The sequence below is a fragment of the Ictidomys tridecemlineatus genome, chromosome Y, assembly GCF_052094955.1.
Source record: "Ictidomys tridecemlineatus isolate mIctTri1 chromosome Y, mIctTri1.hap1, whole genome shotgun sequence".
Taxonomy (NCBI): domain Eukaryota; kingdom Metazoa; phylum Chordata; class Mammalia; order Rodentia; family Sciuridae; genus Ictidomys; species Ictidomys tridecemlineatus.
In genome coordinates, this window is record NC_135494.1 from 19,906,202 (window position 1) to 19,927,031 (window position 20,830).

A 20,830-nucleotide genomic window follows, 5' to 3' on the forward strand; every position below is an offset into this window, starting at 1 on the left:
GTGGTTTCTCATTCTGTGGAAGAATTCAATTATTTGAAAATGATCTGCACTTGGGGGAATATTTTAAACTATCAATTTAATTCATTTCATTATTTTAGAACTGTTTAGTCTTTTCCTCTTGTGTAAGTTTTAGTAATTGTACTTTACTGGGAATTTATCCACTTGGTGCAAGGGTTTTCATACTATTCTGATTATCCTTTGAACTTGTGCTGGATCTGTGGCTTCGTCCCCTTTGTCCTCCATAGAATTATCTCCTACACCTTCTCCCTTCTCTGCTGGTGCTGCTCAGTATCACCAGATGAGTGTTGGTTTATTGTTACTATTATTATTATTTTTCACACCACCAACTGTTCCCTTTGTCGATCCTCTCTTTGTACCTTGTTGTCTATTTCATCTTTTTACATCTATAAATATGTCATCTCTTTTATTCTACTTTTGGAGAGCTTAATGTGTTTCTTTTGTGGATTTTTAAAAATATATTATTTTTTATTTGGGAGCAAATAAAAAATGATTACTCTCTCAATCCCAATGTATTGAGCTAATTTCCAGAGGATCTATTCATGAGACAATACCATAATGCAGTCCTGATTAAAAACATGGAAAATACAATAAATGTTTATATGGGACTTTTTGTAACCATGGGGGTGAAGTGAAATTTAGAAATCCGTAGTCCCTTCTCTTCTTTCTATTTAAAAAGTTGCTGCTCAGGTTTCTGTTTATTCCAACCATGGTTTATCTTAAAGCTTGAAAACACGAGTTCCCACATCCCTGGACTATTTTGCTGAAGTTTCTGTTAGCTTTATGTCTCAATTGGTTGTCGCACACTGAAGCAACTTGGTGCATCTTTTTAAATATGTCTAGCCCTGAGTGGGCATTGTATAGCACCGATGGTTTTCTCTCCAACTTATTAGGTTGAAAATTTTCCAGTGTAGGAGGAGTCAAAGGACTCGCACAGTTCTCCAGCAGAGTTGGTTTCTTCCTTTCAGGAAACTTGTTCCCCAACTAGTCACAAATCATCTGCTCTTTCATTTCTTTTCCAGAGAGCAGAGAAGGGCTTGTTTCCATTATTTGGAAAGCACGACATACTCTCACACATATGCAAATCTATATTCCTAGCAAAGTTTTCCAGGACAGATTTGAGATGTGCCAAAGGCAGTATTCCAATTGTAAATATTTGGAAAGTTCTAACCCATTTATTTTTGTCTCAGTTATTAACCTCCAAAACAGTACACATGGCTCCCCCACACATCCGGGTCCTGCTCATTCACTCCCCCTGTGCTTATCTACTTAAATCTCCACACTTTACTTACCCTGATTTTTACGTGAAGGAAGGAATTGTCATGGACACTTTTCCAGCTCTCTCTGCCACTGGCCACTGCCCCACACTTGGACACAGCAGGATCTGGGCTCTCAGCTTCCCCGGAGCATGCACCCCCATAGAGCAGCAGGATATCCATCACAGTGACAAAGCTCAGGAGAAGTGCCCATGTGCCGTGAGAATGAAGAAAGGTGGCCGAGAGCTTCTGTACTCTGAAACCCCTCCAAGTGAGCAGCCCTTTGCAGGGCCACCCAAGGCTACCCCTCATTTGGGCTGTGAGGGGATTAGTCGTTGTCCTAGAAAGGCCCCATGAGACCAGGTGCTACTTGGCACCTGTGAGGGGCAGTCCCTGGCTCTGCAGACAGTGCCACTCCACCCCTGCTCATCCCAGGGAGTGCAGCCTCCCACTGTCCCCAGGGAGCCTGCCACTGTCCTCCTCACTGCTCTCACCAGCCCAGGGATCTCAAAGAGGTGGTGAGTGTTGAGCAAAGTCAAGATCCTGTCCTGCACTCCTGGGCCTTTCCATATTATGAATATTTTCAAATATTCAGCAAAGTTGAAAGGCTTTTACAATGTGTCTTTCACTGGGTGTTGGGGGGAACCTGTCACAGAGAAGCTACTGAGAGCATACTACTGTTCTTGCCAAACCACCATCACACATACACAGTCACGTGCCACTCGATGACACGGACATGCACTGAGAAACACGGCAGCTGGCAGCCTTGCCATAGTGTGAACATAGCGGGGCACTGTGTGAACCTTTTGTAGGTCTGGACCTAGCAGTGGCCTTGGGGCAGTGAGAGGCAGGACGCCCCTGCTGGTGGGACTCGCACACACGCAGCAGCTGACTTTCCATGGTGCACCCAGACAGCAAGTCCGTAAGCCAGGACCAGAGGTTTCCCACCAGGATCCAAGATTGGGTACTGCACATGGTAACATGTGCTTTCAAAGGACCGGGAGGCAGCACATGTGTTTACACCAGTGTCCCCACACACTTGAGTGATGTGCTGCAGACTTATGATGGCTGTGGTGTCACTAGGCCACAGGAATCAGCTCCACTGATGCTAAGGGACCATCTGCTAGGCAGTCTGTCATTGGCTGAATTGTCCTCATGCAGCACATGACTATCTCTCCATGCATCAGTCCCTGGCTCCTGTGTCCATTCTCCTTCTCCTTTTGACGCATTTCAAGGTAAACTGCAGGCATGGCCAGATCTCTAAATAATCCAGCAGGAACATCATTCACTCCAGTTCAACATTTGGCTGTGGTTCTCTTTGTTCTTCTGCAGAAAATTTACATGCAATGAAATGTACATCTGTTCTGCATTCACTGAGTTTTGATAAATGCACACCTCTCTGGAACCAACACTCCTGTTAAGGGCTAGTCCATCACTGATCACTCCAGAAAGTTCTCTCTTTACCTCTCAGTCAATGACCACCACTCCAAATGAAGTCATCACTCTGATATTTTCCCATCGCACTTGAGATTTTCCTGTCCTAGAAGTTCACATAAGGGGAACATAGAGTCTGACCTCCTTTGCGGTGGGCTCAGGAACCCCGCAAGATCCTTTTGGAGATTCTCTATGGTATCACGTGTGTTTGTTCCTTTTTGTTGCTGAGGAGTGGTATTTTACTTCATGATTCTCTGGGATTTGTTTCCTATTCTCTCATGATGAGTAGACACCTGAAATGTTCCCACTAGGTGTTCCAGTACAGTAAGTAGAACAGCCATGGATATTCTCCAATAAGCCTCTGTGAACACTTGTTTTGTCTCTCTTGGGCAAATAGGTGTGGAATCACTAGTTCATGGCATAGGTATTTGTTTAGCTGTATGAGAAATGGAGAGACAATTTCTCCTGAAGGGCTTTACCATGGCAGACGTGTGAGTCTCCAGTCTCTACATCCCTAGCGACATTGGACGTCCGTGTCATTAGTCATCCTGGTATATGTATATTTCGACCTCACTGTGGCTTTCATTTGCATTTCCCTCATGACCCATAATATGCATTTGCATATAATCTAAATTTTATTTAAATATAGAGTCATTTCACCTCCTTATAAAACACAGTGACGAGGAGGTTGCCTTTAGCTATATTCCTATTTTTCACACTAGATGAGTTCCTAGGGCTGCATATGTGGTTGGGCCTGACACGGGACTCTGAGGGCCCGGTAGGCGAGAGCCTGTCACACAGCAGTTTGTAACCTCAGGTCGGCAAATGCTGGCGTGCAGCAAGCATCCCAAGACACAAAGGCAGTCCTAACAACAGCACTGACAGCCTCCAGGTCTCATAGTGACAGTCCCAGAAAGACTAAAGCCTGCTTTTCAATTAACTAAGAGTTCTTTCTGCCTTCTGAGAAATAGACAAGCAGAAACTCAACCGTCTGAAGCCCAGATTCAAAATAAGCATTCACAAACAGTAATTTGAATTTCCTGATAGCTGCACATAAATAACTTCTACTTGCCTTCCCTGTCTAAATGGGTGATTATTAATTCAGGATTTGGCATTCTCCTAAGCACTATATCAAAAGTGTCTCAGAAGTGCTTCTTGCAGTTTCTCTCCTGCCTCTGATTGTCAACAACAGCTACTTGAGTCTTTAATTTTTAATGACTGGGAACCTAAGTTATTTGGGTACTATAATAATAATTACTTCCCCAGGATGTGGGAGAAAGGAGGGACAGATGTGGCTGTGCTCTGGGGATCCTACGTGAACTAACCCCTTACCTTTCTATAGACGTTACCTGAAAGGTTCAGGGGGAGAGCCACAAAATTAGCCCAAAAGGCAGAGTTGAAAGGCAAAAGCTCATGGGGTGACAGTTTTGAGTCTATTTGTGGTTAAACCTTTTAACTCCCTGTGACTCAGTTTCTTAATTTGCCAAATGGGGAGAGTGGAAATTACTACCTGATGAAGATAGTAACATCATTCTTTTTTATTTCTTTTTTTGGTATCAGGGATTGAACCAAGGAGTGCTCAATAAGAGCTCCACAGCCCCACAGCCCCACAGCCCAGCTCTTTTTTTTATATTTTATTTTGAGACAGGGTCCTTTGCTAAGTTTCTTAGGGCCTCACTAAGTTGCTGAAGCTGGCTTTGAACTTGCATTCCTCCTGCCTCAGCCTCCTGAGTTGCTGGTATTACAGGCATGTGCCACCATGCCCTGCTGACAGTTACACCATGAATCATTAACTTGCCCTTGCCCAAGCCCTGGAGGGCTCCTCTCCCTCAAATACTGGTGCTCCCCAGGACAGAGCCGAGCTTGATGGTGTCCTGCCTTTGTGCTCTCAGCAGGTTACTCCATATTTCTGAGCCTCAGTTTCTTGAGATATGTTCTAGTCAGCTTTTTTTTCTTTCTTTTTTTTTTTTATTCTGCTGTGAACAAAAGACCTGACAAGGACAATTTTAAGGAGGAAAAGTTTATTTGAGGGTTTACGGTTTAGAGGTCTCAGTCTGTAGATGGCCGACTCCATCCTTGGGGCTGGAGGTAAGGTAGGACATCAAGTTGGAAGAGCATGTTGGAGGAACATGGCACCAGGAAACAGAGAGAGAGAGAGAGAGAGAGAGAGAGAGAGAGAGAGAGAGAGAGAGAGAGAGAGAGCTCTCCTTGCTACAACAAAATATATACCTCAAAGGCACATCCCAGTGACCCACCTCCTCCCCCACACCCCACCTGCCCACAGTTACCACCCAGTAATCCCTATCAGGGGATTAACTCACTGATTCGGTTAAGGGTCTCATAACCCAATTATTTCTCTTCTAAACCTTCTTGCATTGTCTCACACAGGAGCTTTTGGGGGCCACCTCATATCCAAACCATAACAAGCTGTAAGTTGATAATAATTTCCACATCTGAGAATTTTTATACTATCAAAAAATTAGCAGCCAATACTTATCACAGATCCTGATATGTAATGTATTTTATAAATGTTATGCTTTGTGGCCTAGACATATATATTTGATTGTTCATATTCAATTTCGATATTTACTTATCAATAATTGAATATATTATCACCTGATATAAATTATGTAGCTGTTAATATAGACTATACCAAATATTGAACATTACTTATAACACATAGTTAACAGTAAGAACAGAAAACCAAATAACCTCTATACCACAAAACAAAAATGTAGAATAAACTAGAACCAACCATTTACAGAAAAATACTAAAAAGAAGTGCATGTACAGTAAGTGAGAGAAGGGACGGGAGAGAATGTGTGTTTACACTGCTCTCTCCGCGGGGAAGGAAAAAAAATGGAAAACACGATTTCTTTCAAATGAAATCCTTTGGTGAAACCAAAATAATAACGATGGCCATTGTATTTGTCTTCCAGTTTCCTGGCATTTAACACCGACTCGATTGGTAACCTCGCTTTTCTGTTGAAGGCTGTGAATTTCCGCGAGAGGGTTCTTCAGCGGTGTTTGGTGGCCAGAATTTATTACAAGGTAAAGATCAGTCATGTTGTATTTCTTCCTTTTGACTCGTGTTTGAGGCCCTCCTAGCTGCTGAGCTAGCTGCTAAATTTAGCAGAGGCTGAGTCAGCTTAATTACAGGCTTGGAAAGGGCCAGCTCGGGCAGCCTGGGCTCTGGAGCCAGCGCCCCTGTTTAACCCCTGCGTGTCTTTTACGGTCCATCTACCAGCCTCATTCGGCTGCCCTGGGAGGTGGCGAGTGGGGTGATTTTTTAAACCCTTATTGAATTGAAAACTCATTGTTCCACACGAATGACAAATATATTGCTCTCTGGAGGGAAAGGTTTATCAGTTAACGTAAAGATTAGCATCGTCTTAGTTTCACGCACCCTTTTTCCTATGAATCTGAGAAGCATCGTCCTTTGTATAAGCGCTGGTGGGAATCCAGAGGGAATATCCACCATGTGCAGTACTGGCAGGGTTGGCCTGAGGAAAGGTCACCCCACCCAGCAATGTCCAGTTGTCCTCTGCCCCAGCATAAATAGCCAGGAGACCCTAGGAGAAGGCTTTGCTCACCCGACGTCTGTCTTGGCTCTGTGTCCAGGGCTTAGCATGCTGTAGCCAGAATCAGGCTGCTTCTCTCCCTCGGCACAGGAATCAGGTACCCAGGGGTCAGAATTGGGTGCCAGCAACTCTCCTGCTCTGGTTCCTCTCTTTATATATCAATTACACTGTCTGTTTTCCAAGCACAGAGAGGGTAGGAAGGAGAGGGTAGGCGATGCCTGGGGACGGGTGTGCTCTCAGAAAATACTCTAGAGGCAGAAGAGTCCTGGAAGCAGCCATGGTTCCTAGGGGAACAGAGTCACACTGGGTGAGAACCTGTTGGAAGCAGGGCTTTGGGCTTGTAAATCAGTTTGCCCTCCAGGCATCCATTTGAGCTGAGGCTCTGCCAGACCACAAGGGCACAATCAGATGGGTGCAAGTGGCTGCATGTCCCCTGGCCTTATCACACATGGAACCAGCCAAATATTAGAGAAGAATTTAATCAAAGCAAATATGCTGTACTTGGAGAAGTACATGGAAGACAAATCAAAGAAGATGAATAAGTGGCAGAAGTTCGTATAACAATAGAGAAAGGGCAAGGGTAGCTGGGTATGGTGGAGCAGACCTGTAATCCCAGCTCTGGAGGCCGAGGCAGGAGGATTGCAAATTCAAAGCCAGCCTCAGCAACTTACCGAGGACCTAAGAAACTTAGTGAGACCCTGTCTGTAAATAAAAAATAAAAACAGGCTTGAGATGTGGCTCAGTGGTTAAATACCCCTAGATTCAGTCTCTGGTATCAAAAAAAAAAAAAAAAGAAGAAAAATAAAGAAAAAGAAAGAATGAAAGAAAAAAGAAAAGGCAATATGTAAACTAGCTTCCCGAGACTGTAGGAGAGCCAGAGCTAAAACAGCAAGAGAAGAAAATAGACGCAGAGTGAAACTGCGGCAGAGCCTGCCTAGGGGTGGCACGTACCCTGAAATGTCCAGACGAAGGGAGCAGAGACGATCATCACAGCCATAATGGAAAATATTTCCTTAGTGTATAAACATCCCAGATGTTAATGGAAAAACCCTGAAATCCAGAACAGAGAATATCATATAAGCAACAGACTGAGAGTGATAATTTACTCAAAAAGAGTGATCAGACGCAGTTTCATTCACATGGCTTTTCTAGAAAATTACTCAAAAACCTACTCCATAGGACATTTAAAAGAACCAAAATCAAATCAATAATAAGTTTCAATATATGTGTTTTTTTAAATAATGACAAAATTAGTATAGATGCTAAAGAATTTTTTTAAATAATGAATTAAAAAAAAAACTTGAGTAACTGGTTGTGCAATAGATTGGATCTATCCTATTTTTAAAGGTAAGAGGAAAAGTAAAGTGAAGACATGCTGAATTTCTTATTTTAATCACAGGGTAGTTGAAAGGTCTTGTTTTATTCTGACTGTGATATTAGAGGAACTCACATTAAAGTACATATTTCATTAAATTGAAAACTAACATGAATACTGAACACAGGATACTCATTTTTCAAATCACCATGGAAGACGAAGCAAAGAAGATAAATAAGTGGCCAGAAGTTCGTATAATCAGAGGGGTTGCAAAAAACAGCCCAGAAAGCGCGTCCTCAGAGCTGCTTCAGGAGTTCCCACTGCTGATCCTTGGCTGGAGAACTACTCCAGGATTGATTCCCAATCTGCTTCCCATTAATTGTGCCTTTGTCTCTAATTTGGCTCAGTATAGTAGCCCACTCCCTGGCCCTGGAAGATTAGTGCTTTGATCTGGGACTGCATTGATCTGGTAATTCCTTGAAAACTACACTTCATTACAACATGATCTCTGGGTTCAGTCCACAGTAAACCATGGAGAGGAAGCTTTGATTCATTTCCATCCTGGAAAGGCAGAAATCCCTCCAGCTCCCACCCTTGGAAGGTAGGGATTAGGTTTAGAATGGGTTACAATGTGAAATAAAAGAGGTGTCAATCCTCTCAGTAAAAGTGCCTACTGTCAGAGATTAGAAACAAATCTAAGTACAGACATTCTGAATAGAAGCAAATATAATGGCTGTATATACATTGGCATATATATCACAAGAATAATTTTCAAATATACTTTTGAAAAGAAGATGAGTAAATACATATTAGGTAATAACAAGATATTTTCAGAAAGTTGGTGTCTCAGTCAGGTCAGGCTGCCTTAGCAAAGTGCCACAGGCTGACGGCCTTAAACACTGGGAATTTATTTTCTCACAGTTCTGGGAGCTGGAAGTCCAGGGTTGAGGTCCAGAGTTGGTTTCCCTGAGGCCTATCTCCTTGACTTGCAGGTTGCTGTCCTGTTGTTACTCCTCATGACTGTCCCTTTGTGCATTTGCACCCCTGGTGTCTCTTCTTATGAGGACACCACAGTCATATTGAATTAGGGCCTACCCTAATTAACTTGATGCCATAGGAAAAGACCCTATTGCCAAGAAGGTCACATTCACAGGTAGTGGGAATTAGTACTTCAAAATGACTTTTTGGAAGATACAATTTAACCAATAGCAACAATATTCATTTTTTAAATGGCTTCAAAGCAAAATTATAATCTAGGGCATTCCCAGAAATGTATGGTCTAAAGATAAAGCCCAGGTGTGAGTGTAAAATCTTCTAAAAAACTGAGAAGCATCAAAGGTAGGTCTTCAGCCAGGCAAAAGGCCCTTTGAAGAGGTTAAAGATATACTTCACAGACCCTCTCCAACTATAGAGCTTCTAGGAAAATTAAGATCACTGTCTGAAGCCTTATTCATACTCCAGTGGTGTAATGTCAAAGAGATTTGTGATGTGACTCTTGCCTAATTGACTGAACCTCCACAAAGATTCATAGGAGATGCACAAAGTTTTTAAGAGAATTGTATTAGCCAAGCCTCTTTCAGCTCGTGCTGGAAAGTGCTGAGACAGTACAAAACGAATACAGCCTGTGAGCCACCAAGCCTCCACCATCAGGAAGCAGACTAAGAAAAGCATCCAGCATGAATACACGCTGCCTTACATGAAAAAGGAAGGATGCCTCAGAAAGAGGAACCAAGAGCCCAGGGATGGAGCCAAGAGCCATGGATAATAAATTTCCCCCAAGTAGGAGTGAGGCCTAACTAGGGAAAGTTGCCTGGCTGAGTTCAGATTGTTTTAATTAAAAAAAAAAAAAAACTTATTTATTTATTTTTTGTCAACAGATAAAAATCCCACTGATTCTTAATTAGACAGACTCATTTAATGCCTGCTGTGAAAACTCTGTGGATTGCCCAGAAGTTCTATGACCTGAGAGGCTAGCCCTCTTCTTCCCCCACCTAGTGAAATTCCATACACTGTTTTCATCGTAGATGTGCTTTCCGCATTTCTCAGCACAGGAGTCATGTTTATGCTATTTGCTGTCCATTTTGATTGGAGCAGAGATGATCAGCCTGGGCCAATCAGATCCTCTTTTCTGTAACTAGGGAATTGGGACAAAACCTTCAGTCATGTTTTGTGGCCATTGGCATCCTAAGATGTCCCCCAATCTCCATTTAGTTGGATATAATGCTAATTTAGTTATTTTGGAAAAGTGCTGGCTGATGCTACTATTAATACTTTCTGAGGAATGGACAATAATCTGGTCCTTTGCAAAAAGACCACTATGACTTTTGAGTTCTTTTATGATTTCAGAATTTCTATAGACCACTAATGCCTATGTTCCTTCTTTTTGAACAAGAGCAGTTATCCTGTCTTGTCCCACCACTATATGTTGGCCATGTGGAGGACAAGTAACTTGCCTCTTTAGTTCAAAGCAAGAGAAACCCTATGTGAGGAATGGCACTTGACTGGGTTTAGATGATGAGATTCTGGAATTTGAGCTAACTCTATAGTGGTATAAAACCCTCGTGGGAAGGTGTGAATGTGTTTTTGGAGGAATGTGAATCATGGTGGGCCAGGATGGCCAGGATCCAAGATGGCCTTCAGAGATCTTTCCTCCTGATAGTCAAACCCTTGTATCGTCCCCACATTGTACACAGGTTGGTCTGTGGGAGTAATAGAGCACACAGATGAGAGGGTATCTGCTGAAAGCAGGTTATAAAAGATACTGTGGCTTGTGCCTTAGTTTCTCTATCTCTGTCTCTCTTCCTCCTCCTCTCTTCCTCTTCCTCTCTCTCTGTCTTCCTCTTACCTTTCTTTTTATATTTCTCTCTACCTCTTCCTCTCTCCCTCTCTCTTCCATAGTTCATCCTGGGGAAAACCATGTCATGAGCAGCCCATGTAGCAGGGAACTGAAAGTTCTTACCCAAGTTCTGTGAATGATCCTGTGAGAGTGTCCTCTAGCCCTAGTCAATTCTTCAGAGCCCACAAGGACTGGGACAGTCAACAACTTGACTACAGCTCACGTGACAGCCTGAGCCAAAAGCACCCAGCCAGGCCTGGGTTCCTGACCCTCTGAGACACAATGTGTGATATAATGAGTCTTTTTTTTTAATTTTAAGATGCTGAATTTGGAAATAATTTGTTGCATAGACATAGATAACAAATACAGCATCCCAAATAAAAAATGATTCAAGATTAGTATTAAGATATACATTTTTTCAAAACAAACTATATATATATATATTTTTTTCTAAACTAATATTTCCACTTAATAATATAGTGTAATGCCCTTTTATGCCAAAAGAACATGACTGCATTGGATTCCGACACCTCTTGTTTTTCAGTAATTATGGACTGTGCCATACTGAATCCTCAACAGCACAGTGTTTAGACTTTATATACTGCCAAATTTTTCTCTATAAATTTTGAACCAAATTGTACTTTCCCAGCACCATATCAGGGTTTAAATCTCTCCATGCTTATTTTGCTAAAACATTCTCCAACACTCTATATTCAGGAATCTATCATATTCTTTTCATATGTTCATGTTATCCATACTAGAAAAATAGATCCACTGTAAAATATCTGCTTTAATTCTATTTCAGCATAGTATTGGATGCTTATTGGAACTAATGAAATATTCAGAAGTCTATTTTCTACCTATAGTTTTTCCCTACCAGAGGAGTTGTTTATTTTTTCCTAAGTGTCTGTTTTGTAGTTTGGAGAGGAAAAAAACCTTCACACACACATGGATGTTTTCTGAGTATAAAATAAACATCAGGCATGTAGTGTGGTGGGGAAAAAATGAGGGTTTTAGAATCAATGAGGATTTCCCTTTTCTGAGCTGTAGCTTCTCTTTTATAATTTGGGATAAGAAAAATGAGGGTAATACAAACTTGCTGCATGGATGTAATGAGATGAAACATGTAAAAAACTATTTTAAAAAGCTATAAGTCTTATGGTCATGTTAATTCTTTTAGTTACTGCCATTGATGTAACCATTTTTATGGTCAATGCAATTAATTATCATTGAGCTGGATTTTCTAGGGCTAGGGGTGTGGGAAGACTGCAGATATTGTTAAGCAAGGCTCCTGCCTGAGCTAGGTCACATCTAGTTGTAGCCCAAGGCAAAATGAAATAGGTACTAAGAGAAAACCTGCAAAGTTAGAGAAAGAATGTGCACTTCTATATTCTAGTGTATATTTCTGGACCAGTTTTTTGCTCAGCTAGCTATAGACTGGCATCTGTCCACATGTATTATTTTGGAGTATCGTGAAATAAAATGATTCTGTTTAGCATTTGAACATCTGGCCCAAACAGAGTCTGGACAATAGTCTTTGGGTGCTGTCCAAGGAACGGTGATTTCATTGGAATTCCACATTCCCCTAAAAATAACCCTGTGATTCGGTTCAGAATCTTTAAATAAAAGAGGCAAAAAAATATGAATGGGCTTCAGAAATATGCTTTTCTACTCAGCTCTTCAGTAATCCTCTGGAACTTTCTTCAAAAGTACATTTCACTTTAGAGAAGTTGGGTCAGCCTTCAAAGAACATTCTAGAATCCAACTTATTCTGGAGGAACTACCTGGTCCCCACCAAAGAATATGAGCTTGCACTCCTCTGAGAATGCATTTCCCCCTTGGAGTCAGAGTGTCACTCAAAATGGGGCCAAGGATTGCCCTTGGGGTTACTGGTGGCCATGGAGCGAGCCCTCCCTGGATTCCCTGGAAGCTCGCATCTCCAGTTTTCCAAAATTGTCTGCAAACCCCCTCTCATCAAGGCTGCTGCATCACTTTCCCTTTGGTGGGGGAGGGGGAACAATTACCCATGGCTCATCACATTGAGAACACCCTAGTAGAGACCTTCTGTCATTCTACAGAGAAAATCTGTCCAGAAAAAGGTGATCAGTAATCAATACATTTAGCCAGTGATTTTATTTTCAAATATGCATGACAGAATCAGACAGAGGATGAGGCAGCGGATGGCTGAAAACAGCCAGTCAACCAGGGGCAGAGTCGTGTCTGTTTCATCTCCTGGAACATCCTCCCACTCTCTGTCTACTCACTTCATGTGTGAGAGTCCCCTGGGAAAGGTCTCTTACAGCCACCTGAAGCAGGATACCCTCAGCACCCTGCCAGGCTAAATCACAATGCAAGGGAAAGGAAAGGGGCTTTTCAACGAACACCACAAATGATCATAGAAATCCAGGGCAGTGTGCTGGCTTGCTTGCTACTACCCAGGGGCTTGTTCCTTATTCAGGGTTCTAGATGTGAATGGGGATTTGGTGGAGACCGTCAATAAGATGATCAGAAATGGAAGATTCTGCCTTCTATTTGGAAAAATTCCTGTCACCTACAGTTGTTCTTGTTGTGGCCAGTGGACGACCTGACTACTCTTTGAGTGCGCATGACTTTAAAGCTCTTGATTTAGATCTTTAAAACATAATTAAAACCACAGTGCTTTTGAAACGGCGGTCTTTGTAGCAACAGTATCTTCACTTAGCTCATCTGGCTGGGCTTGGGAGTTCATCTAAGTTCTCATTTGGGGAAAATGCAAGATGTCTGTGTTGATAGCTGGAGGCACGTTTATGGTGCTTGTGGAGGAAAAAAGGCCATTGGAACATCCTTCAGTCAGTCCTTAAGAGCCTTGGTCGGGGGTAGCTGGTAGGCTCAGAGGGAGCTGAGACATACTGTTGTGGGTGAACCCGGAGAAAGTCCAGAGCTGATTTGCTCGTATTCCATGAAGAATTTAAGGGTAGGTGTGGGGGACAGAGTGGTAGTAGCCAGTTATTAGAAAGTTACATTTCTAATAATCTGCATTTGTTCAATTTCTAAAAACCAATACAACAACCTGAATGGCAGGTATTTTACAAAAAAAAAAAAAAAATCTCATGGCACAGAAATGTCAAGAACTTTGTTCCAGGTTCTGATCATCAAAAACAGGAGAAAGGATTAGAACCCAAATCCCTGAGCTCAGAGTTTGCATTGAGCTTGATGCATCTTCTCACTCCCTGGGCAGAGCGGGGCAGGGAAGCTGGCCTGAGGGAAGGGACCTTTTTGTGTCTCCAGAGCACATCAGCTGCCTATGCGGAGGTCGCTTTGTGCAGAACTGAGGCTTCCTCTCTGCTGACTGGTGCTTGAAGGTCCTGGATGTGGAACGTGTTCCTTTGGCTCAGTGAGCCATCAGATTCAAATCCTGACCCTCCTGAGATGGGGAAAGGGTGATGTCCTGGTTAGCTACATGGTGGCCCAGGAAGGAGTAGGTGGTGATCTTCGCCCAGGAGAGGACAAGAGGGAGACCCAAGGCAGGCTGAGGCCCCTGTTGGTTCCCAGGGCTCCCCTCACTTCCAACTTTCTCCATTTTTCTCTCACAGAGAAAGCCCTAAATTCTCTTTTTAGAGAAATTTTGAGAAGGGAATGGAAGAGAAAGGAGGAAATGGAGGTAAAGGTAAGGGACAGAGAAAGAAGTCACAGTCCTGATCATGACATGGGAGGTACAGGGTTCCCATGGGAGTGTGGGGCTGGAAGGGCCCCTCAGGTCATTGAGTCAGACCTACCTTCAGATTGAGGAGGGCTTCCTCCGGGATCACAGTCACCCAGGGCAAAGGTGGGACAGGGCTCTGACTAGGCAGATGGCAAATATCTATTTTTCCTCAAACTCCCACCCATTATTTTCAGCAGCCGTCAGTGGATCTTTCTGGGTCAACCCCCCTTGTGTTCGCCCACCAAGAATTTTCTGTTTTCCTCCTTCCTACCACATTTATTAACTGGAACCGAGAGGTGTTCTTTCTCCCCCAATTATTTATGTATTCCATTATTATTTGCATCAATATGTATCCATAGATATTCATCTTGCACTTTGTGTTCTAATTTAATAGTATGGAGGGGCCCCTGCCTTTTTTGATCATTTTCTCACCTGGGGGCTCTTTATGCAGCGTTCCTGCCAGCCCTGTAATCCATCGTGTCTCCAGGGAGCCCTGGGTCCTTCTCTTGGAGAATGGTATTTAAAAACCAATGTCTGGTCACAGCACTGTCACTGCTGGGGACTGTCCAAAGCTGGGAAGTCAACCTGTGTGTCTGTGAAGTCACATGCATTGGAATCATGAGCTGTGCTCATGGCTCTGTGTCCAGGGCAAAGGGCTCATCACCTACCTCCTGTCCTCTCTGTGACCTCTTTCTCTGGGACAGTGGAAACCTGGCTTTTACTGTCTATTCCCCTCTTTCTTATCTGCTCATCCTGGCACGCACGTGAAGCAGTTTCAGAATCACTGGCTCATGCCCCTGTGAGACACGTTTGCTAACTGGAATACGGTATTTTCCACTGTGACTCTATCCTTCCAAGCAGCATTGCCAGAGTATCTTTAATTATTTTTTTCTTCCCCCTGTCAGCATGATTATGCTATTTATTTGTTTTTTTTATATTTATTTTTTAGTTGTAGTTGGACACAATATCTTTATTTTATTTATATATTTTTTATGTGGTGCCGAGGATCGAACTCAGGGCCTCGCATCTGGTAGGCAAGCACTCTACCACTGAGCCACAGCCCTAGCCCTATGCTATTTATTTGTAACACGCATTCCTATTGGTGTATTCCACTTTGAGTTCCTCTACATCCACTTGAGTTTTCTTGGCTATGTGAAACATCGCTAAGTTTGCTATACAGAGAGTACCTTCAGGGACCTAGAGGTCCTTTCTCACCCTAGCCACACCATTTCCATCTCTTTCCTTTTTTTCTTAGCTAAGTGGCAAGTTTCTTTAGTTTCTGATTTATCCCTCCTGGATTTCTTGCCCATAAATGAGCAGACGCATGTAAGTCTCCTCACATTTCCTTCTTTCTCCTATGGAGGATAGAACACTGTGTTACTCCTTGTATTTTTTTTTCCACTTAACAGTATGTCCTGCAAATCACTCTAATAAGTTTATAGTGATCAACCTTATTTATTTTTAAAAACTGCAGAGCAATGAAGTGTGTGGATATAATTTGGCTTGCTCAAAGTCCTATGTATTCAATTATGTGTTCAGTCCCCCCCCTCAATTTTGTAACTATAAATAATGTTACAATGAAAAACTTTATAGATATAAATTTTGGCATCGTTGGAATTGTAAGTTTTAGGCAGGTTTCTAGAGATGTAATTGCTGGGTCTAAAGGTAAGTGCATTTGTAGTTTGGATAGACATTGCCAAATTCCCCCTCAGAGTAATGTGAGGCTCCCTCCCTCTGAATGCTTCTTGAAAGTCCTGTAACGGGGAACCTTTTCCCCTTTCTCAGTGAGAGATAAAGATTGAAACCCTGGAACTCCAGCAAGAGGGAAAGTGTAGCAATGGCAATGTCTATTTGTCAGTCTCCTCAGCAGAATCCATTCTTGTGCATTTTGAGTTCTGGGTTTGGCAGGTGAGAAGTGGTGTCTCCACATTGCTCTAAACAGAGTGACTACAAGTGGTTTTCCAGCTGTGAGGGGGTCACTGTAACATATAGTTCAAGTATTGCTGGTTCTTGTCATTTTCCCTTTTCTCCACAGGGTTTTGGTATATTTTGTCCATCAATTTTTAGAGTACTTTCTACGGGAAGGATCATTTTGTCATAATGCAAAAGTTTTCCGTCAATTTGAAGTTTGTCTTTTGACTTTATTTATGGTGCTTTTTAGCCATGCAGAAATGCTTTTTATAGTCTTTGGGTTTTTAGCTCACAGTTAGAAACCCTTTCCCATCCTTGGGAAAGATGAATTCCCCTCATGGGAGCTTCAATATTAATGACCTAGAGAGTCAGCGGATCGAGTTTGGAATTGCCAAAGCAACTGAAAATTGAGGAGGAACATCCAAAAACAGGAAGAAGTCACAAAGGGAACCTTCAGACTATGGGTATGCACACCATTTAGATCCTTGACCAATTCTTGAAATACCCGTGGAAAGGCAGGGACAATGACAAGGAGCTCAGGGAGTTTTAAGCTGGAAAAGCTTAAAGAAATTCAGCCCCTCATGCAGAAGTCAAGTTTGTAATTGGAATCCTGACAAATTAGAGAAGTGCAGTACACTCAGCGGGATTTCCATGGAAATGCCAGAAGGGTCACAGCTTAGAAGTAAAATGATGTCCCAGGAAAAGGGATTTGCCTAAGGATTAATGCTAAAACTAAAAGAAACCAAAGCAAACCAAAGTAGATTCTTCCTGACAAGGCAGAAAACCAAGCCTCCACAAGTTGAAGTTTACCTGCTAGCAGTTTAACTGCATGCTAGCATAAAACCAACACTCTTTAGGGGAAGATATCAAGATTCCAAGTCAGTCTTACCATAGCATCCACTTGACAATGAAATAAAAGACATGTAAAGAAATGGGAACATGTGCTTCGTAGTCAAGGGAAAAATCAGTCAATAGTAAAAGACCTAAAGGATGAAACAAATGACCCAGATGTTGGATGTAGCAGACAAGGATCTTTTAAAAAATATGAGTAAATATATTAAAAAGTGGTCAGGAAGATATGGATGCAATGAAGGAAGAGAGGGTGTTTCAGAAGACTTTGGAAACTAAAAGTATTAAGTGGGAAATATAGAACTGAAAAATCCTCTAAATACAAAATTAATTGGATGATATTAACAGCAGACTGCACACAACAGAGACTGCACATATCTGTGAACCTGAAGATGGGTCAACAGAAATCATTTGAACTAATGTTCAAAGAGGAAAAAAATGGATAAAATGAACAGAGCATTGATGGCCTGAGAGACAGGATTGCACACCCTGGTATACGTGCAATCAGAGTCTTAGAAGGAGAGAGAGGCAGAATGAGAGAGAATTTTAAAATTTTTTAAATGTTATCAAAATAGCAGTACACAAATTCAGAAAGCTTAGCAACATTGTAGCAGGAAAGGATTAAAAACAAATATAGACATGGAACACCTTATAGTACAACTTCTAAAAATCAAAGACCAAGTTCAGTCTCAAAAGTAACTGGAGAAAAATGCCACTAGGTGCAGACAGCAATGATGAGCAAGATGACAATCAACTTCCCATTAGAAATTGCAGAGCCAGAGGACAGTTGGGAGATATCTTTATAGTGTTGCTGAAAGAAAAAAAAAATTTATCTAGAGTTCTCAATCCAAACATATGCAAGACCTGAGCTCCAAGAAATGCTAAGGAAAAAACTATATAAACTATATAAACAAATGGATCTAAATGAAAATTCAGATCTAAACTAAAGACCACTTATATTGCTAAGTGTGCAGGATTTCTTAGAATTTAATTGGTTGTTTAAAGCAAGAATAATTATTTAGGGTTTATGACATATTTAAAAGTGAAATATATGGCAACAGTGTCATGAAGTATGGACTGTTGTATAAATGGAATTGTTCTATTCTAAGGTCCCTGCATTACACATGAAGTATGGTGTTGATTCAGCAAGTGTGGCTCAAGAAAGTACCCAGACTTGGGTGGCCAGGGAAGGCAGCAGAGGCAGCAGTAACACCTCTGAGCTGGCTCTGCAGTCTTCCCTCATTCTCATCCTAATTGATTCTCCTTATTCTGTGACTTCCAGAACTTCATTAATGTCAACCACGAAGCTCAGTATATTCTTCAGTGTCTTTTTTTTTACTCATCTGAATTCTAATAAGTTTTTTGAAAGCTCAATTTTAGGAAAAAGTTGTATGGACATATGTTCTTGGGTATATCTTAGAAACAGACACAGCAAAATAAGGTGACTTCAATTGTGAGGGAGGAATTATCTCTGTCTGTACTCAATGACACCAGAACCACACTGAATCACTATACAACTATAATTTGACACTTTCACCTTTATTGGAGCTTTTACATATTGGATTTCCTTAAGCTCATGACACCATAGTCATCTTCTTCCTCACCCTAAAATTCCCTGTTAACTGAAGCTCTAGTCCTCAGTCCTAAAAGCTTTAAACTAGCCTTACTTAGATGCCCATTGATCCCCTTCAACCAGAAAATGATCATGCTGGGCCATTCTGCTTTCTTCACCATGCATCAGCCCTTCTTTTCTCCTCTTTCCCTCTCCATAGCGCCTTCATGGTACGGGGACACAGGCTGCTCACCTGGTCTCTGAGGGCTTCCTTGACACTCACATCCCTTCTCTAGTGCACACGTCACATAATTTCCCAGATCAACTTTCTGTAAATACTCACTGTAAACCTTGCTCTTCTGCTCACAGAAACCCATTAGCACTATCTCCCACTTAATTAAGATAAAACCCTTTGTCACTTGTCCAGAGATTCTCTATTGTGAGAATCTGAGAACCCTCCAGAAGCAGATTCTGATAGATCTCTGCTGATTTCATTTCATGCTTTTGTTTATTTTTGTTTTAGAATTGAAAATGCTCGAAGAATAAAAAAATAAATCAGTCCGTGTTGCATTTCTACTCACCTAAATAATTTCCATTCTCTGAGACTGTTTTTTCTTGACTTGAAATATCTTCCAATCTCCAGGTACTATGAAATATATCCCTTACCTCAAGGCTGTACATCAGTGGATCATCCATCACTTCCTTCTCTGAATGCATTTATCACTGACAATTTATGTAGCTCAATTAAATATTTAAATATTAAAAAGAAGAAAGTATCCTGGGGCAAAAATAAAAACATGTCAATACAAAGGAAAACATGGACGAAGGAACAGAAATTGAAGGAGACAGACTACAAGTAGCCATGTGGTAGACTTACACCCAACAGAATCATTAATTATATTAAGTGTAAATGGCATAAGTATTCTAATTAAAAGGCAGATGTTGTCATAGGATGTTAAAATAAGGTCAAATGTTTTAAATGTAAAGACAATAACAGGAAAAGATATAGCATGAAACTACTGAGCTCAATAATATCAAAGAGCTCATACTGATATCAGTTAAAGCAAAATTTAAGACTAAAGTATAGCCAGGGAGAAAGAGAGTCATTTCATGACTATTAAAGAGCCACTTGAAAAGACAGAATAATCCTAAATAGCTATATACCATAACAGAGATTGAAAAGACATGAAGCAGAAATTGACAGAAACATGGGAGAAATGGATGAATCCAGTAACCAATGAAATAAGTAGGTAAGACTTCAGCATGGCTATAGAAGATGTGAACAACACTATTCTTCAGTGCAGCCTTCTTGACATTTATAGGTTTTTGTTGAAAAGTACATGCAGAGCCATCATGTTGGCTATAAAATATCTTAATAACTTTGTAAGAATTAAAATAGTATAGAGTGGTTTTCTATTGACAATGGAATTGAATTAGAGATCAATGACAAAATGATATCTGGAAAATCTCCCAAACATTTGGCAATTAGGCAATACATCTTAAAATAAACTGTGAATCAAAGAAGGAATCACAAATGGAATTAGGAAATATTTCAAACTGAGTGACAATGAAAATACAACATGCCAAATTTTGTGAAGTGAAGGAGTCCTTAGAGGAAAATGTAGAGCTTAAAATGTTTATTGTAGAAAATGAGAAGTTTGTAAATAAATAATATAAGTTCTCACCTTAAAAAGTTAGAAAAAGAAGAGCAAACTAAATACAATAAAGGTTAAAAATAAACATTAGAAAGAAACTAATGAATTAGAAAACAAATTAGAGAAAATTGATGGACCTGAAAGTTTGTTCTTTGAAATGATTAAAAAATTGATTCTTAGCTGTACTGGTCAAGAAAAATAGAGATGGTAGAAATGAACAGCATTAAGGATGGAAGAGGGGACATCATGACATGCTAACACACACTACAAACATTGCAATATGCTAAGAGAATAACCCACCCTAAATAAATTTAAGAACTTAGAATAAATTTCTGGAAAAATACAATTCTCAAAAGCCAATAAAAATAAAAGATCTAAGATGTCTATTAAATGAGTTTAACTTGTCAAGAAACATTCCTGCAAATAAAGTTCCATGTTTATATCATTGTATTGTTGAATCTCATAGTCATTTAAAGACAAAATATATATGCCACATTTTCTTAATCCATTCATGTGTTGATGGACACCCAGGCTGGTTCCCTAGTTTGGCTATATTTAATTATGCTGCAATAAACACGGGTATGCATGTATTGTTGTAGATAAAGATGATTTTAATTCTTCAAGATAAATTCTGAGAAATGGTATTGCTGAGTCATGTGGTGGGTTCTGTGAATTGTCTATTGAGGAGTCTCTATATTGATTTCTACTGTGGTTATACTAATTTATGGTCCTACAACAGTG

General features: G+C 41.0%; 1 pseudogene; it reads left to right on the forward strand.

Annotated features, from left to right (window-relative positions):
* LOC144371858 (acyl-coenzyme A oxidase-like protein) overlaps nt 1–6,286 on the forward strand; it is a 199,913-nt pseudogene extending 193,627 nt beyond the window's left edge.
* The last annotated feature ends 14,544 nt before the right edge of the window (nt 6,287–20,830 follow it).